Source organism: Elephas maximus, chromosome 27 (genome assembly GCF_024166365.1).
Source record: "Elephas maximus indicus isolate mEleMax1 chromosome 27, mEleMax1 primary haplotype, whole genome shotgun sequence".
NCBI lineage: Eukaryota > Metazoa > Chordata > Mammalia > Proboscidea > Elephantidae > Elephas > Elephas maximus.
In genome coordinates, this window is record NC_064845.1 from 428,443 (window position 1) to 446,740 (window position 18,298).

General features: G+C 44.1%; 1 protein-coding gene across 10 annotated transcripts in view; it reads right to left on the reverse strand.

Moving 5' to 3' along the window:
* Window positions 1-17,649, reverse strand: part of MYRIP (myosin VIIA and Rab interacting protein) — a 372,549-nt gene extending 354,900 nt beyond the window's left edge. For 7 of the 10 annotated variants that reach the window (XM_049870921.1, XM_049870920.1, XM_049870918.1 and 4 more), the window contains exon 1: window positions 17,038-17,125. The gene's annotated coding sequence lies outside the window, so the exon portion shown is untranslated. The other 3 variants (XM_049870912.1, XM_049870914.1, XM_049870913.1) reach the window with 2 other exon arrangements.
* Between the last annotated feature and the right edge of the window lie 649 nt (window positions 17,650-18,298).

Consider the following 18,298-nt stretch of genomic DNA (forward strand, 5'->3'; position numbering starts at 1 on the left):
CAGAATACATGGATCTTTAACTCAGTGTGAAGAAATGCTTTGACTTTTACTGGGGAGGGTCAGACTAACTCCAAGTGAGCAGGGTACTCCTTAGCCCTTACTAATGGGGCTGAGAGTATCTGAGGAAGCCTAGTGTTACTCAAGCTCACAAACACCTCTTGCCCTTTATGATGAAAGTGGGTAAAGGTCTGGGTAGGAGTGGTCTTAGTCCCAGTACTTCAGCCCTTACCTGACCCTTGTTTGTTTTCTTGCTTTATCCAAAATCAATAAAGAACCTAGAACCAGACTGGCTTGTCTTCTCTGAATTCTAAATTCCTGTAGATAATTAAATCACTTATATAAAATGTCAAACGTATATGCTTAATGTAGCTAAGGAAATTAGAGTTTATCAAAATACAACTAATGAACAAGAAATTATAAAAATGAACACTCAGTCACTGATGACATGACCTATGCATAAAAAATCTCAGAGACATCACAAGAAAGTTAATGGAACCAATAGAAGGATTCGGCAAAGCAGCAGGGTACAAGATCAACACAAAAAAATCAGTTAGATTCCTCTACACTAAAAAGGAGGACTCTGGAAAAAAAAAATCAAGAAAACAATACCATTTACAATAGCCTCCAAAAGGATAAGATACCTGGGAATAAACCTAACCAGGGATGTTTAAGACTTATACAAGTAAAATTATAAAACACTACTGCAAGAAACTAGAAGACATCTACATAAATGGAAAAACATTCCATGCTCACGGATTGGAAGACTTAACATTGTAAAAAAAAGTCAATACTATCAAAAACAATCTATAGATATAATACAATCCTGATCCAAATCCCAACAACATTTTTTAATGAAATGGAAAAACTGATCTCTAACTTTCCCATGGCAAGGAAAGAGGCCCTGAATATCTAAAGCAATATTGAAGAAGAACAAAGTAGGAGGCCTCACACTTCCTGATCTCAGAACTTACTATACAGCCATAATAATCAAAACAGCCTGGTACTGTGTCAATAACAAGACACACAGAAAATGGAATACATTTGAGAATCCAGATGTAAATCCATCCATTTATGGGTAGCTGATCTTTGACAAAGGGCCAAAGTCCCCATTCAATGGGGGAAGAAACTGTCTCTTTAAAAAAATGGTGCTGGAAAACTGGATATTCATTAGTGGAAAAATGAAACAAGATCTATACCTCACACCACACACAAAAACTAAATCAAAATGGATCAACAACCTAAACGTTAAAATGAAAACTATAAAGTCCCTGAAAGATAACATAGGGACAGAACTAGGGGACCTAATTTTCAGCATGAATAGCCTATAAAACACAACTAAAAACACACAAATGACAGAAGATGCATTAGATAACTGGGACCTACTAAAAATTAAATATGCTCATCAAAAGATCTTACCAAGAGAGTAAAAAGAGAACCTACAGACTGGGAAAAAAATCTTTGGCAACGACGTATCTAATAAGGGTCTAATCTCTAAAATATAAAGAAAACTTCAACTCAACAACAAAAAGACAAACAATCCAATCAAAAAGTGGGCAAAGGACATAAGCAGACCCTTCACCACTCAGGCAGCTAACAATGAAGAGATGCTCACAAGCATTAGCCATTAGACAGATGCAAATCAAAACTACAACGAGATACCATCTCACCTCTGCAAAAACAGTAATGATCAGAAAAACAGAATATAACAAAAGCTGGCAAGGTTATGGGGAGACTAGAACTTTTATACACTGCTGGTGGTACTGAAAAATGGTACAACCACTATGGAAACCGGAATGGCGCTTCCTCAAAAAGCCAGAAGTAGAAATACCTTATGATCCAGCAATCCCACTCTAAGGTATATATCCCAGAGATATAAGAGCAGTGACACGAATAGATATACACACACCTACGTTCACTGGGCATTATTCACAACAGCAAAAATAAGTGCCCATCAATGGATGAACAGACAAACAAATTGTGGCACATACATACAACAGAATACTACGGAACTATAAAGAATAATGAGGAGTCCAGGAAACCTCTTATAACATGGATGAAACTGGAAGATACTATGCTCAGTGAAATGTCAATCACAAAATGACAAATATTATATAGTCCCACTATTACGAAAAGTCAAGAATATACACACAAAAAGCAATGTGCTTTGACGGTTACCAGATATGGGAAGGAGGAGGTGAGTCACTTTCTAGATAAGTAGACGCTTATTTTCGGTGATGGGAAAGGCAATACCAAATACGGGTGAAGTCAGCACAATTTGACGAAGGTAAGCAAAGACACTAAGGAGTACACAAGAAAAAGGAACAATTTCAGTAAATGCTATGAGATACACAATTTTGCAACAATAGTAACAACAACCAAAAAACGTGTAGTTACATAGGAAGAAAAGTATGCATGTGCGTGTATAGGAGACATACATGAGTAAATGTACCTGCACGTATAGGTGTATCTGTTGTTGTTTTTAGGTGCCCTTGAGTTGGTTCCAACTTATAACAACCCTACGTACAACAGGACAAAAGATTGCCTGGTCCTGTGCCATCTTCACAATCATTGCTTTGTTTGAGCCCGTTGCAGCAGCCACTGTGTCACTTTATCTCTTAACGGTCTTCATCATTTTTGCTGATCAGCTATTTTACCAAGCACGATGTCCTTCTCCAGGGACTGGTCCCTACTGATAACATGTCCAAAGTATGTGAGACAAAGTCTCCCCATCCTTGCTTCTAAGGAACATTCTGGCTGTACTTCTTCCAAGACAAATTTGTTCATTCTTCTGGCAGCCCATGGTATATTCAATATTCTTCACCAACACAGTAAGTCAAATGCATCAATTCTTCTTTGTTCTTCTTTATTCATTGTCCAGCTTTCAAATGTACAGGAGGCAACCGAAAACACCATGGCCCGGGTCAGGCACACCTTAGTCCTCAAAGTAGTATCTTCGCTTTTTAACACTTTAAAGAGCTCTTTTGCAGCAGATCTGCCCAGTGCAATATGTCCTTTGACTTCCTGACAGCTGCTTTCATGAGCATTGGTTGTGGATCCAAGTAATATGAAATCCTTGACAACTTCAAAATTTTCTCCGTTTACCACGAGGTTCCTTATGGGTCCAGGTGTGAGGATTTTTGTTTTCTTTACATTGAGGTGTAATCCATACTGAAGGGTGTAGTCTTGGAGCTTCATCAGTAAATTCTTCAAGACCTCTTCACTTTCAGCAAGCAGTGTTATACCATCTGCATATCGCAGGTTGTTAGTGAGTATTCCTCCAATTCTGATACCCCATTCTCCTTCATACAGTCCGGCTTCTTGGATTATTTGCTCAGCATACAAACTGAATAGGTACAGTGAAAGGATACAACCCTGATGTACACCCTTCCTGATTTTAAACCACGCAGAATCCCCTGTTCTATTCAAACAACTGCCTCTTGGTCTATGTACGTATTCCTCATGATCACAATTAAGTGCCTGGAATTCTCATTCTTCACAATGTTATCCATAATTTGTTATGATCCACGTAGTTGAATGTCTTCGCATAGTCAATAAATCACAGGCAAACATCTTTCTGGTGTTCTCTGCATTCAGCTAAAATCCATCTGATATCAGCAATGATATCCTTCATTCCACATCCTCTTTTAAACCTGGCTTGAATTTCTGGCAGTTCCCTGTCAACGTACTGCCGCAACAGTTTTTTAATTATCTTCAGCAGAATTTTACTTGCATGTGATATTACTGATACTGTTCAATAATTTCTGCATTCTCTTGGACCTTTCTTTGGAATGGCCACAAATATGGATCTATCCAGTCAGTTGGCCAGGTAGCTGTCTTCCAAAATTTTGGCATAGACGATTGAGCGCCTGCAGCACAGCATCCCTTTGTTGAAATATGTCAACTGGTGTTCCGTCAATTCCTAGAGCCTTGTTTTTTGCCAAAGCCTTCAGTGCAGCTTGGACTTCTTCCTTCAGTATCATGGATTCTTGATCATATGCTACCTCCTGAAATGGTTTAACGTCAACCTATTCTTTTCGGTACAATTACTCTAAGTATTCCTCCCATCTTCTTTTGATGGTTCCTGCATCAGTCAATATTTTGCCCATAGAATCCTTCAACATTGCAATTTTAGGCTTAACTTTTTTCTTCAGTTCTTTCAGCTTAAGAAATGCCAGGCATGTTCTTCCTTTTTGGTTTTCTAACTCCAGGTCTTTGCATATTTCATCATACTTTGTCTTCTCAAGCCGCCCTTTGAGATCTTCTGTTCGACTCTTTTACTTCATCACCTCTTCCTTTTGCTTTAGCTATGCTATGTTCAAGAACAAGTTTCAGATACTCTTCTGACATCAATTTTGGTCTTTTCTTTCTTTCCTGTTCTTTTAATGACCTTTTGCTTTCTTCATGTATGACATCCTTGATGTCATTCCACAACTTGTCTGGTCTTCGATCATTAGTGTTCAATGTGTCAAATCTACTCCTGAGATGGTCTCTAAATTCAGGTGGAATATACTCAAGGTCATTCTTTGGCTCTCATGGAGTTGTTTTAGTTTTCTTCAGCTTCGACCTGAACTTCCATATGAGCAGCTGATGGTGTGTTCCGCAGTCAGCTCCTGTCCTTGTTCTGACTGATGATATTGAGCTTCTCCATTGTCTCTTTCCATAGATGTAGTCAATTTGATTCCTGTGTATTCCATCTGGTGAGGTCCACATGTACAGTCACCATTTATGTTATTGAAAAAAGGTATTCGTAGTGAAGAAGTCACTGGTCTTGTAAAGTTCTATCATGCGATCTCCAGCATCGTTTCTACCACCAAGGCTATATTTCCCAACTACTGATTCTTCTTTTTGTTTCCAACTTTCTCATTCAAATGCATCTTGATTGCATGTTTGAGCACTTTCAGACTGCAAGCTGGTAAAAATCTTCAATTTCTTCATCTTTAGCCCTAGTAGTTGGTGTGTTAATTTGAATAATAGTCATATTAACTTGTCTTCCTTGTAGGCGTATGGATATTATCCTATCACTGTCAGTGTTGTACTTCAGGATAGATCTTGAAGTGTTCTTTTTGACAATGAATGTGACACCATTCCTCCTCATGCTGTCATTCCTGGCATAGTAGATCATATGATTGTCTGATTCAAAATGGCCAATACCAGTCCAGTTCAGCTCACTAATGCCTAGGATATCGATCTTCATTCCTTCCTTTTCATTTTTGACAACTTCCAACTTTCCTAGACTCATACTTCGTACATTCCACATTCCGATTATTAATGGTTTTCTGCAGCTATTTCTTCTCATTTTGAGTCATGCCACCTCAGCAAATGAAGGTCCTGAAAGCTTCACTCCATCCACACCATTAAGGTCGACTCTATTTTGAGAAGACAGCTCTTCCCCAGTCGTATTTTGTCTGCCAACCTCAGGCCTCATCATCCAAGCACTGTATCGGACCATGTTCCAATGCTATTCATTTTATGCATATACAGAAAAGATGAAAAGCTGCAAGTTAATGAATTCATCATTTAAGAGATTAGAAAGAATAAAGCCAAAGAAAATGCTGAAGAAGGGAAATAAAAATGAGAACAGAGATTAATAAAACAAAAAAAGAACGAATCTTGGAAGCATCTCACAACATGGATGAATCTGGAAGGCATTATGCTGAGTAAAACAAGTCGATCACAAAAGGACAAATATTGTATGAGACCGCTATTACAAAAATTCATGAAAAGGTTTACACACGAAAAGAAACAATCTTTGATGGCTACAAGGGGGCATGGGGATGGAAGACAGTACACCATACTGGGGAAGCCAGCACAACTTGTACAAGGCAAGGTTGGGGTAGCTCCACAGACACATCCGAATTACTGGGCTGAGGGCTGTGGGGACCGTAGTCTCAGGGAACATCTAGCTCAAGTGGCGTAATGTAGTTTATACAGAAAATGTTCTACATCCTACTTTGGTGAGTAGTGCCTGGGGTCTTAAAAGCTTGTGAGCAGCCATCTAAGATACTCTACTGGTCTTACCCCTGTGGGGGCAAGGGAGAAAGAAGAAAACTAAAGACACAAGGAGAAGGTTTGTCCAAGGGACTAATGGACCACAACTACCACAGCCTCCACCAGACCAAATCCAGTACAATGAGATGGTGCCCGGCTACCACCACTGACTGCTCTGACGGGGATCACAATACAGGGTCCAGACAGCTAGAGAAAAATGTAGAACAAAATTCTAACTCACGAAAAAAAGATCAGACTTGCTGGCCTGATAGAGACTGGAGAAACCCTCAGAGTATGGCCCCTGGATACCTTTTCAGCTCAGTAATGAAGTCATTCCTGAGGTTCACCCTTCAGTCAACAATCAGAGAAGCCCAAAGACAAACCAAGACTAAAGGGGCATACCAGCCCAGGGGCAAGGAATGGAAGGCAGGAGGGGACAGGAAAACTGGTAAGAGGGAACCTAAGGTCAAGAAGGGAGAGCATTGGCACGTTGTGAGGTTGGTAACCAATATCACAAAACAATATGTGTACTAACTGCTCATGGAGATGCCAGTTTGTTCTATAAACCTTCATTTATAGTACAATAATAAAAATAAATAATAAATAAAAAAGGGTGATACAACAGAGAAGATAAAACCAAAAGTTGGTACTCTGGAAGGCCTAAAAAGAACCCATAACAACCCTGGTGAGATTAATCAGTAGAAAAAGAGAGAAGGCACTTGACTGGGGTGAAAGTGCGTGGTGTCTCTGCAGGCTTTCTTATCTTGCTGTGACCTGGAAGGGACTTGGTTTTGCACCCCAAGGAGAGTGCTTGCCTTTGAGAAGTAGTCTCTGTGCCTCCCCCCACACACATCCACTTGATCTCACTTCTTCAGAAAGCCCTTCCATTTTTTTTTTTTTGAAAGCATTTTTAACCATTTCCCACATTTGCCAAAAATGGTTTGGTTTTTAGCTTCTCATTCTCCTTTCTGCTTTTGAACCATTTATAAAGAGAACGGGTAAACATCTGTTACATGGTCGTCCACCAACAGCAGCAGCCTGAGGACACAGGAACGTAGACAAAAAGTGGCTCACGGTGGCAGTGGAAAAGCAGGCATCAGGTATCCGGAACCCGTGGGAGGAAGAACGCAGACCTGGGACCACAAACGTCTCGCAGGGGATCTCAGCAGCATTCAGCCACCAGGTCACAAGATCTGCAGTCCTGGCACAGGCACTTGACCTTTACTGGACCACACAGCTGAAAACAGACTGGCAGATTTCTAAAAGACTTTACACAAGGGTTCAACTAAAATAGCGCTTCTGGTTTTTCTTCTAGTTAGCCATAAAAGGAGATTAATCTAAAATATTCTGCTCACGTGCCATTCCAGCAAGTTGAAGTACCTAATGATTAATAAACTGTTTTAAAAAACCAAAACAATAAAACAACTTTTATATAACAAAAACAGAAGCAGCGCCTGCCATATTTTCTGAGCCTGGGGCTACAAAGATAAAGCACAGCGAAGCGTCAGACGGTGACTTTCCGGAGCACTGCTTCCACAGATTGGGTTATCTTCAGAAAAACACACAGTGCGGAGAGACTTGGGATTTCTTCTTCCCCGGTGACTGCAACAGGACACAAACATCCAGATTTCCAAGCCTAGAAAATGACCCAGCGTACTCTGAGGTAGGTAAGTCTCACAGCAAAAACGGGAGCCAGAGACTATGAGATAGTTTTCTGAGCCCCACAAGTCAGTGTCACACGATTATTTTAAGAAATTATTTTTTTATTATCATTGCAACTATTTGCATCTATATCTTGTATGTGTGTGCTTTAGAAGACGCACGTCCTCTTTCGTTCTTTTCCCAAGTGTCTGCTCAGTCGGATTAAATCGTGTGTCCCAGCTGCAGATCGCACACCTGTCGTGTCAGTGGGATTACACTGCAAGTCACAGCCACAAAATGACTTTCTATCGCGTCTTCTTGCCCCAGCTAATGATATACAAATACACACAAAAAAGGGAACTCATAATTACCTATAGGAGGTAATGGAGGAAAATCACACATGGTTTAAATTAAAAAAAAAAACTGAAATAACTTTCAAAAAACATTTAGACACTCGGTTTCAAAAAGCTCTTTTAGGATTGATTCTCAGGGCATCTAGACCATCCCCTAACCAAGTCTATCTCTCAGCCTTCTCTTCAGGGGCTTTCTGGCGGCTTCACGCTGCCCTGTCCTGTCACCAGCGGTTGATCACATAAACTCATTCACACTAGGGTGTTAAAGACACACGGCTCCATCAGAGTCACTCCAACCAAGGTCTCCTAAATTTTAAAAGAGGAGACGAGGAAAAGAATAATTCTCCAGTAGGGAATCCCACGCTCTGGGACAGAGAGGCACAGAGCTGGGCAGAGGTGCTTTCTTGGTTCAACTTAACGGGCACAGTCTGTTCTCTTCTCAGTCTGCCCTGATTAAAATAAAACAAAGAAACCCAAACCTTCTGCCATCAAGCCAATCCAAGTCATGGTGGCCCCACGTGTCACAGCAGAACTGTGTCCTAACGGGCTTTCAGTGGCTGATTGTTACACAATAGATCCCCAGGCCTTCATTCTGAGGCACCTCTGGGTGGACTTTCAGCACCAACCTTTCAGTTAGTGGTCAAATGCTTCACCGCTGAAGGCACCCCTGAATAGCTAAACACTTACCAACTGTTCCAAGCTAGGTATGTATTTCAGTAATGTTTATTATTTATATTTATGTGTAAATATTTATAGTACTCAAGATCCAAAGGAAAAGGTCAAAACCTCTGAGCTTTCTAAATGAATTTTAGAGTGTTTATACGCATCCTGGAAACCCTGGTGGCGTAGCGGTTAAGTGCTACGGCTGCTAACCAAAGGGTCGGCAGTTCGAATCCACTAGGCGCTCCTTGGAAACCCTATGGGGCAGTTCTACTGTCCTATAGGGTCGCTATGAGTCGGAATCAACTTGACGGCACTGAGTTTCGTTTTTGGTTTATATGCATACTAGCATATATAAATGTATATTTTTTTCCTTTAACACCTTTGTCATCCGTTATATGCCATTACTGGAGCCCTGGTGGTATGGTGGTTAAGAGCTTGGCTGCTAACCAAAAGGTTAGCAGTTCAAATCCACCAGCTGCTCCTCGGAAATCCTATGGGGCAGTTCTGCTCTGTCCTTTCGGGTCGCTATAAGTTGGAATCAGCTCGATGGCAACGGATTTTTTGTTTTTGGTTTTATGTGCTATTAGTATTTCCTTAATGTGACAGACACTACTCTCATACACTGCTGTGGGAGCTTAAACTAGTACAGCCACTTGAATAATTTGGCGCCAGGTGTCAAAAACGTTAAGTGTGTATAAAATATGACCCAGTGGTTTCACTTCTAGGTGTGTATCTTCAAGAATTTCCTGTACATGTACATACATACATTTCAAGGATGTTTACTGCACGCATCTAAAAACCAAAAAATACATAGAAACCATTTAAAGTCCGTACAGAGGAACAGATAATAAAATGTGGCATTTGTATCTGGTGGAATGGTATTCAGCAGTTCAAAAGAATGAAATGCTCCGTATAAACCGACCTGACAGTTCTCTCAAAAATACTGAGTAATAAATTCAAAAAGCAGCTGAGAAGTAAAATAGAAACAACCCCTGTGGACACCTCCTGGTGAAGTCTGGCTGTAAAGAGCCAATGAATACGAAGATATGTTCTGCCTGACCAGTAAGGAAAAACAAAGTAGAACACAAGCTTCTGCGTTTTTTTTACTTTTGTCTATGAAATTGAACACAGAACTATAATTGAACACAGAAATAATATAATCTTTATATTGACTGTATGTTGAAAATATATGGGATTAAATAAGATATATTATTAAAATTAATATCGCTTACTTTTTACTTTTTTAATGTGCCTGCTAGAAGGTTTTAAATTACATGTACAATGCCTGGCCTTATATTTCTACTGGACAGAGATATCTCAGAGTGAATTAAGCTTTCACATTTGGGGCACAATTTTCCCAGCAAAGTTAGAGATGAGCACAAAATAGCCATCAATGAGCGCTTGAAATTTTTGACAAGGTCAAGAAGAGCATCATTTTGCGTAAAATTATTTGAGGGTGGGCATCACAAGAGCCTCTCCCTGATTGCCAACCCGTTCTCCTGGAGTAACACAGCGACGTCACCCAGCTATCGTCTTTCTTCTTCAGTCGTTACTCGGTCTAAGGCTGCAAGGAACCCGCTTGTTCGACAGTCACCGTGTGTTTTCTGCAGGCTGCCAACCCTGTTCCATCAATGTCATGAGGTCCTCTGTCCTTGTGCAAGATTAGCAATCCTGCTCTGCGATGGGTTTGCACTATCATGTCCAATAAAATCCTATAACCGGGCAGCAAGTGATCCATAAAGAAAATGATGCTTCGGTGGACAGACACCCATTAGGTTGAGACATCAGAATGGGGACAGATATTCATGTGAGGATACCTAGTATTCCCTCTGAAGACACATAACTAGTGGGACTCATGGAATGAGTATCTCAAAAGCTATGTATATATGTACATAATAGCTAATGACTCTGGGAAAAAAGTACACAAAAGTGTCTGAGTGGCGAAAATACAGGTGATTTTTATTTTCTTCCTTATATTTGTCTACAGTCTTTATATTTGTGTGTAGCTCTATAATTAAAACTAAATTAGATCAAATCTAACTTCACAGATCAGCTCAAGTTCCACATCCTCCATGGGACACCCTCTATGACCCCATTTGGACAGTCCTGCACCCAGTGAAGCCCATCTTTCTGACTCCAAATCAACACCCTTTGATAACTGATTACTAACTGCACTGTATAATTATAATAGCTAACAAGTATGGGCCAGGCACTGTTTAGAGTCCTTTTCATGTATTAACCCTTGTAAACTCTCCAACGAGTTTAAACTTTCTTCAAGTCATTGATCCTCAAGTAGGCAAAGAAGGGAAAATACCTCTCTGAAAAGGGAGAGTATGGAGGGAAAGGGGTGTCAGTATAATTTGAAAAAGCAAATATTAAAATTTTATACTTGGAAATATATGTAGAATGTTCCAATAATACAAACTTTGAAAGGAAATCTCAAAGTGGATTCATATTATATCTAATGATAGTTCAGCTTTAATAGATTAAAGGAGACATAGAAAAGGAATTTGATAAAATTTAACACAAGCATAATTTAAAAGCAAACCCTGGTGGCTTAGTGTTTAAGAGCTATGGCTACTAACCAAAAGGTTGGCAGTTCAAATCCACCAGCTGTTCCTTGGAAGCCCCATGGGGCAGTTCTACTCTGTCCTATAGAGTCTCTATGAGTTGGAATTGACTTGACGGCAATGGGTTTGACGACTCGACAGCGCTGGGTTATATATATATATAATTTAAAAAACAAACTATTAGAAAATTGGAAATACAAAATTACTCAACATATTAAAAGAGATCTACCTCAAACCTAAAGCAACCATCATAACCCTCGTGAAGACTTTAGACGCAGTATCAGACACCAGACTGAAAGGTCCACTACAGCCATTATTACTCAACACGATACTGCAAGGTCTACCAAAACAAAAACCAAACCCACTGCCGCCAAGCTGATTCCAACTCATAGTGACCTGACAAGTACAATACGGCAAGAAAATGACATGAATAATTTTAAAACAAAAGAAGAAAATCGTTATCTGTGGTAGATACAGCTTTCTACAGAATACACAGACAGCCTACAAACCAACAAAGATGCTAGTACAGAAAGTTATCATACAAAAAACAGTCCCATAATATACACTGGTAACAACCAATTAAAAAAAAAGTAAATGGAGAAAAATAGATCCCATTCACAAGAGCAATTAAAACTGTAAGCAACTCATGAATGGGTAAATAAAATTGGTATGTCCATACAATGGGATAAACCAATGAAAAGGGTAGACGTAATGATACAGGCTATAACATTGATTAATCTTGAAAACATGCTTAGTGAAAGACCACACAGTGTATTATTGTATGATTCCATTTATACGAAATGTCCAGAATGGGCAAACTGACAGGGACAGAAAGCAGGTTGGCAGTTGCCTAGTGGTGGGGGTAGAGGTCAGAATGGGAGTGACTGCTAACAGGTATGAGGTTTTCTGGGGCGGGGGGGTTGAGGAGGGACAAAAATATTTCAAAATTAAATTTTGTTGACTGTTATCACCCCGTGAATTTATTTAAAAACACTGAGTTGTACACTCTCAACAGTTGAATTGTATGTTAATTATATCACAATAAAACTGTTAGAATATTTAAAAAATAGCAAAAAGGAGGGTGAGAATGGTTGAATAATCTGAAAAATGTATCAATGTCACTGAATTGTACATACAGAAATTGCTGAATTGGTATATGTTCTGCTGTGTATATTCTCAACAAAAAATAAATTATAAAATAATAATAGCAACAAAAACAAAAACCTGTACAGTACCTAATAGAAGTGCCAGACCTTTATGGAGAACATTATAAAACTTTATAGAATGATCTAAAAGTAGATTTAATAAAGATAGACCATGTCCATGGATGAGATGACAGTACAGAGATGAAAAGTCTCCCCAAATTCATTTATGGATTCCACGTACATTATAAGAGGACTTCCTATGGGAATGGATAAATCCTAAAATTCATATCGAAGCCTAAAGTGTCAAGAAGAGCCAAAATAACAGTGAAGAAAAAGGAAGGGAAGATTTATTATAAAGCTTTAATAATTAAATGAAATGGTATTAGCTCATGAATCACAAGGAGATGAAAGAACAGAACAAAGATCAAGAAACTATAACATAATCTGGTATACGACAGGGACGGCACCAAAATAAATGAGAAAACGATAAACTACTTATTAAATGATGGGATAAATGGTTTTCTATATGGAAAACGATTAGATTCCTGCCTCACGCAATACAGAAATATGAATTCCAGATGGATTTAAAGACCTAAATATGAAAACTAAAACTTCGAGTAAAAAATGTCAATTGACAGGAAAGAAAACTGAATCACCAAAATATATTAAAAATATAATGTCTCGGGGAAATGCAAAGTAAAAGAGCAATGAAATGCATTCATGACAATCAAATAAACCAAATTTTTTTTAATTAAAATTAAAACATCTAATTAATACCAGGCACAAAGATACGGAGACACAAGGACTTCCCACAAACTGCCAGAGGAACGGTAAGCTGGTACAGCTACATCAGAGAGCAATCTGCCTCATTTTAAAGGTCCAGCTCCCTCACCTATAAAATGGGAGAGCCACGCCCTCCTGCCGCAGAGATTTAATTGGTATACACACAGTCCAGCACGCGGCAAACACATGGCAAACACAACACGCTGAGCCATCGTAAGCACGGCAGTCAGCCAGGACACAATCTTCTAAGCAGCACCTCTGATGGCCCGCTCAGCCCTCTCTACAGCTGGATCCTACATCCGTCTCCCTGTGGCTTCCCCTTGTCACTGGCCTCCACCCCGCAGGATGCATGGGACATGTCTTCCAGGTTGGCTAGACCCAGGCCTATCTATCCTCTGCCATGGACAGTGCTCTGTGAAAGAACCTACCTGCCTCAGGAAGGCAACTTTCTCTTCACACCTTTGGGGGGATTCTGGGGTGAGATGAAGCTACGACCACTATCAGCTGCCATTGAATCTACCCCGACTCATGGAAACCCCATGCGTGTCAGAGTAGGAAACTCAGTTCTATAAGGTTTTCAGTGGCTGATTTTTTCACAAGTAGATCTTCTCTGCAGCCTCTGGGTGGACCTGGACCACCAATCTTCTGGTTAGCAGCCAAGCATGTTAACCATTGGCAAACCCTGGAACTCTACCAAAAAAAAAAACAACACTGTTGCTGCCAAGTCAATTCGGACTCACAGCGACAATGTAGGACAAAGTAGAACTGCCCCATACAGTTTCCACCGCGCCTGATTCAAACTGCCAACCATTTGGTTAACAGCTGTAGGGCTTAATCACTACGCCACCAGGGACTCCAAGGTGAGGCCAAAAAGACCATTAACACCTAACTATTAACACCTAAGTAAACTTCTCGGTGACCCTCTTTGAAATCCCAAGGACATACCACAGCTCCATATTGCTAAGGAGGAGCCATCTGTGGCCCCCTCCCCAAACACACATATATGGTTCCGAGCCACAAGCAGCCTTTCTAAAGAGCTGAGATAAAGTTCTATCCAGGGAGCAAGAGCCAGAGATGAGTGGAAATCACTTCTGGAGACGCTGAACTGCTGAATTTTATTTCTAGAATTCCTTCCTGAGGGTTTGGGAGAGGACAGTGGTTATGTCTGTTCTTCAGCAAATGTGGCACCACCATGTGGCAACAACACAAAAAAAATAAATCAGCCAAAAGCTTTGAAATTCTGTGACTCTACTAATTTTTAACTTTGAGGAATTCAAAATATCTCAATTTTTATGCTTCAAATGAGATTTCACTCATATTTTTCCTTCATTCATATTTAAATATCATACTATTTCAGATTTGCTTTATTCAAATTCACACTATGATAAAGCCCTTTGGGGAATAACCCAACGTCAGCTCTGTAATTCCTGGGGTTGGGCTTGTCACACGGCCAGAGAACTGACCGTCAGCGTGTGGTGGGGTCAGCCAGCTCATTCTCCACCCAGGACTTCCGGCCAAATTCCTTCTCATAGCTTTCTGGACTGGCCGGGTATAACTACCCCTGGTTTGCATTCGTTAAAAAAAAAAAAAAAATTGCCATCGAGTCAATTCCGACCCATAGTGACCCTACAGGACAGAGGAGAACCGCCCCATAGAGTTTCCAAGGATCAGCTGGTAGATTTGAACTGCTGACCTTTCAGCTAGCAACCGTAGGGCTTAACCACTGTGCCACCAGAGCCCCTCATTAAAAAAAAGGAGGTCAGAAATCATCAAGAAGGCTCGTTTTAGCTTAGAAACTAAAAAGGTAGAATAAACAAACAACAAAAAAAAGAAACCCATTGCAGTCAAGTCAATTTCAACTGATAGTGACCCTACAGGACAGAGTAGAACTTCTCCATAGTTTCCAAGGAGTTCCTGGTGGATTCCAACTACCGACCTTCTGGTTAGCAGCCACGGCTCTTAACCACTGAGCAACCAGGGTTTCCAAACAGTATCAGTACATTTAAAAACTCGCCTGACAAAACTAAGCATGTATGAGGAGGCTGGTATAACCCAGGTTTTGTTCTGGGCACTGGTTACACAGATATGTTCAAGTCTTGAAATTCCATTGAAGGTACACTTTAGACCTGAAGTTTTCCATGGTTATATTACATAATAACATATAAAATGTTAAATTCACCAGAGTGTGACCAGTCGTTCCTCCTAAACTTGCTGAGACAAGAGGCTGTGCAAACACGAGAGTGACCAGAAATGCAAAAAGAGGGAATGCCCAGTCTCTGCCGGGCACTTTCTGCCCGTGTGAATCAAGGGCTCCAAAGGCCAAGGTCAAGGTGAGCTCTCTTCTGGGCAGAACGCAGCCTCTAGGACTGCTGGCTTAAGTTACGGAATGTGGCTAACACCTTGCTCTCTCAAAAGTGAGCTGACTCTAGAGCCAGACAACACCCTTTCGCTCACCACACACACAAAACCCAGACCACAGAGAGTATGCTATCACAAAGAGACACACACTGTCTCCACCAGGACACCCCCAGCCCCACAGAGATGCCCACAAATGGATGGGAGAGGTAATTAAAAGGCTTGTAGCTGCCCATGGCCACAAAAGGAACACCAACAGGAAAATGGAAAGAAGTATTTTCAAAGTTTTAGCAAACTAAAATTCTCCAGAAAGAAGGATTTTAGGTCTCGGATGCTGCTCTAAAATTCATTAAATCATGTCCATCTCCAACCACAGCTCCAATCCTCTTGGATCACCCTCCTTCTACTTCCAAACATAAAGCCCTCTGAACCCCAACTGCTGTGGGACGACTGTAAAGCAGGGATTATCCCATTTTACAAGCGAAAAAGTTGAGGCTCGAAGACGCTTGCCAGAGTCACAAGACGGAGCAGTCGTCTCACCGCTGAGTCTCGGAGTCCAGCCAGGGGACCGAGGCGGAGGCGCAGGGCAATCATGGCAGCAAGAAGGCGCGACCCTCTCCGCGGCCCAGCGCTCCAGGAGCCGCCCACGGAAGCCACAGGCCCGCGGAAGCCGCCTCCAAGGACCCAAGGGTCTGGAGTACACGGCTCACATCTGGTGGTGTTTACACACCCTGGAGCCGGACCCCACCCTTCCCCGGAAAAGTGTGAAGCAAATCAACAACCCAGACGCGGGGGCGGGGGAGGTCAGAACTCAAGGTATTTTCTAGGAGCGGATGGCAGCCAACCCTACACGGGACCCGCTTTTCTTAGGACGTTCCCAGCCCTAACCGGTGTCCACACGCAGAGTCTCCCCGGTACTTACCCTCGGGAACAGGGCTTATCTGGGGGGCGCGAGGGGGGTTCAGAGCAGGAACCTAGCAAATTCCCCGACCCTGCCAACCAAACCAAACCCACCGCCGCGGAGTCGATTCCGACTCATAGCGACCCTACAGGTCAGAGCAGAACTGCCCCATAGAGTTTCCAAGGAGCGCCTGGCGGATTCGAGCTGCCGACCCTTTGGTTAGCTGCCGTGGCACTTAACCACCAGGCCACCAGGGTTTCCTGACCCTGCCAAGACGTTAGTAAATTCAGAGAAGGAGGCGCCCCTCAGGTCCAAGGGTTCCCACCACGGAACCGCGGGGCCAGCCGCTGCGTTCCGCGCTCCCTCCGAAGGTCCCCCGCGGTCACCCCCAAACCTTTCCACGATCCCTTGGGACTGGCTTTGGGGGACAGGGGGTATGAGGAGGAGACGGGGAATACAGCTGAGAGGGCCCCAACAGCGCGCCCCGCCCCAGGCAGCCGGGGCCAGATGCGACCCACCTGGGCTCTAAGTCAGCATGCCGGCCTTGACCTTGACCGAGCCCCTGATTAGCCCATTTTACAGAAATTTTGGAGACCGACAGAGTCAAGCCCGCCGCGCCGGGCTGCTGCGACGCTTACCGATGCTCCGAGCGCCGGGAGATGCGTCCGCGGCGTCGCAGGTGCGCGGTGAACCGCAGCGCAACCGCTACGTGGCCAGCAGGGACCCCAAAACGCGGGGGAAAAGCAGAGACGGGCTGCAGCCCCGGCAGCAGGAGAAGGGGGCGGTTCCGACTCTAGGACGACCGGGCAAGGTCCAGTCCCCCCACGCCCTCCGCAGAGGGCGCCGGCCGTGCCCGGGGACCTGGCTCAGGACGCGCCCCGGGGCGCAGGGGGACGTGAGCGACACCTCCACACACCCACCCCGAGGCTGCGGCAGCGTGGAGGGGAGGCTGGCGCAGAGCCGGCCGAGCGCGGAGGCGGGTCCTCGCGCGGAGTGGCCGGGCTGCAGCAGGTCCGCGCCGGGGTCATCGGTGGAGGCCGGGCTCAGGACCCCGCGCCTCGGACGCCGCAGCGCGACGCCTGGGTCAGGAGGCGCCGGTCAGTCGCGCCCGAGCTGGGCTGCAGGGCGGCGGGGGCTCGGCCGCCAGAACCGCAGCCGCAGGGGGAGCCCGGCGGAGGCCGAGCGCGGCGACCGCAGCGGCTGTCAGGGAGGCGCCCGCGCCGCAGGCAGCCAGGCCCGGCCTGGCCGCAGCCGCCGCCGCCACCTGCGGGCCCGGCCGGCGGCCAATCATCAGAGGCTCGCCGGGGCGGGGGCGCGCGCCGAGCGCCCAGCGGGTGGGGCGGTGCTCGCTCGCGCCTGCGCCGGGGCCGGGGCGGCTGCTGGGCGGGCTGGGCGCGGGCTGGGCGCGGGCTGGGCTGGGCTGGGCCTGGCTCGGGCTCCCCGGGCGGCAGGTGTCTACCCGGCGGACTGGGCCCGGGCTCCCCGGGCGGCAGGCACCGGGAGGGGTGGACAGCACGGGGAGGAGGAGGGCCCCGCGCCCCTGCCGCGCACTGCGCACTGGGTTGGGGCTGCAGCGGGGAGCCCCGGGCGCGACTTCGGGGCGTTTCCAGTTTTGCAGCCCGGTTTTTCCTGGGCCCCGGGGCCCGCCCCGGGCCTGACCCGGAACGAGGGGTCACCCGAACCCCGGGCTGGCCAGGCTCTGCGAACACCACCTCCGGCGCGGTCGTGTGGGCGCTCGCCAGTCGGAGCCTCGCCAAGACTGACGCTGCGCTTCTCAGCCGACAGCTCTTGCACACTTCACAGTTCCTGGGTGTTGAAAGTGACCGTGCTGACCTCTCCTCTGACCTAGACTCCTTTAATTCTCCCGGGAATTAGCTGTGCTACAGACGCTCACTCAAC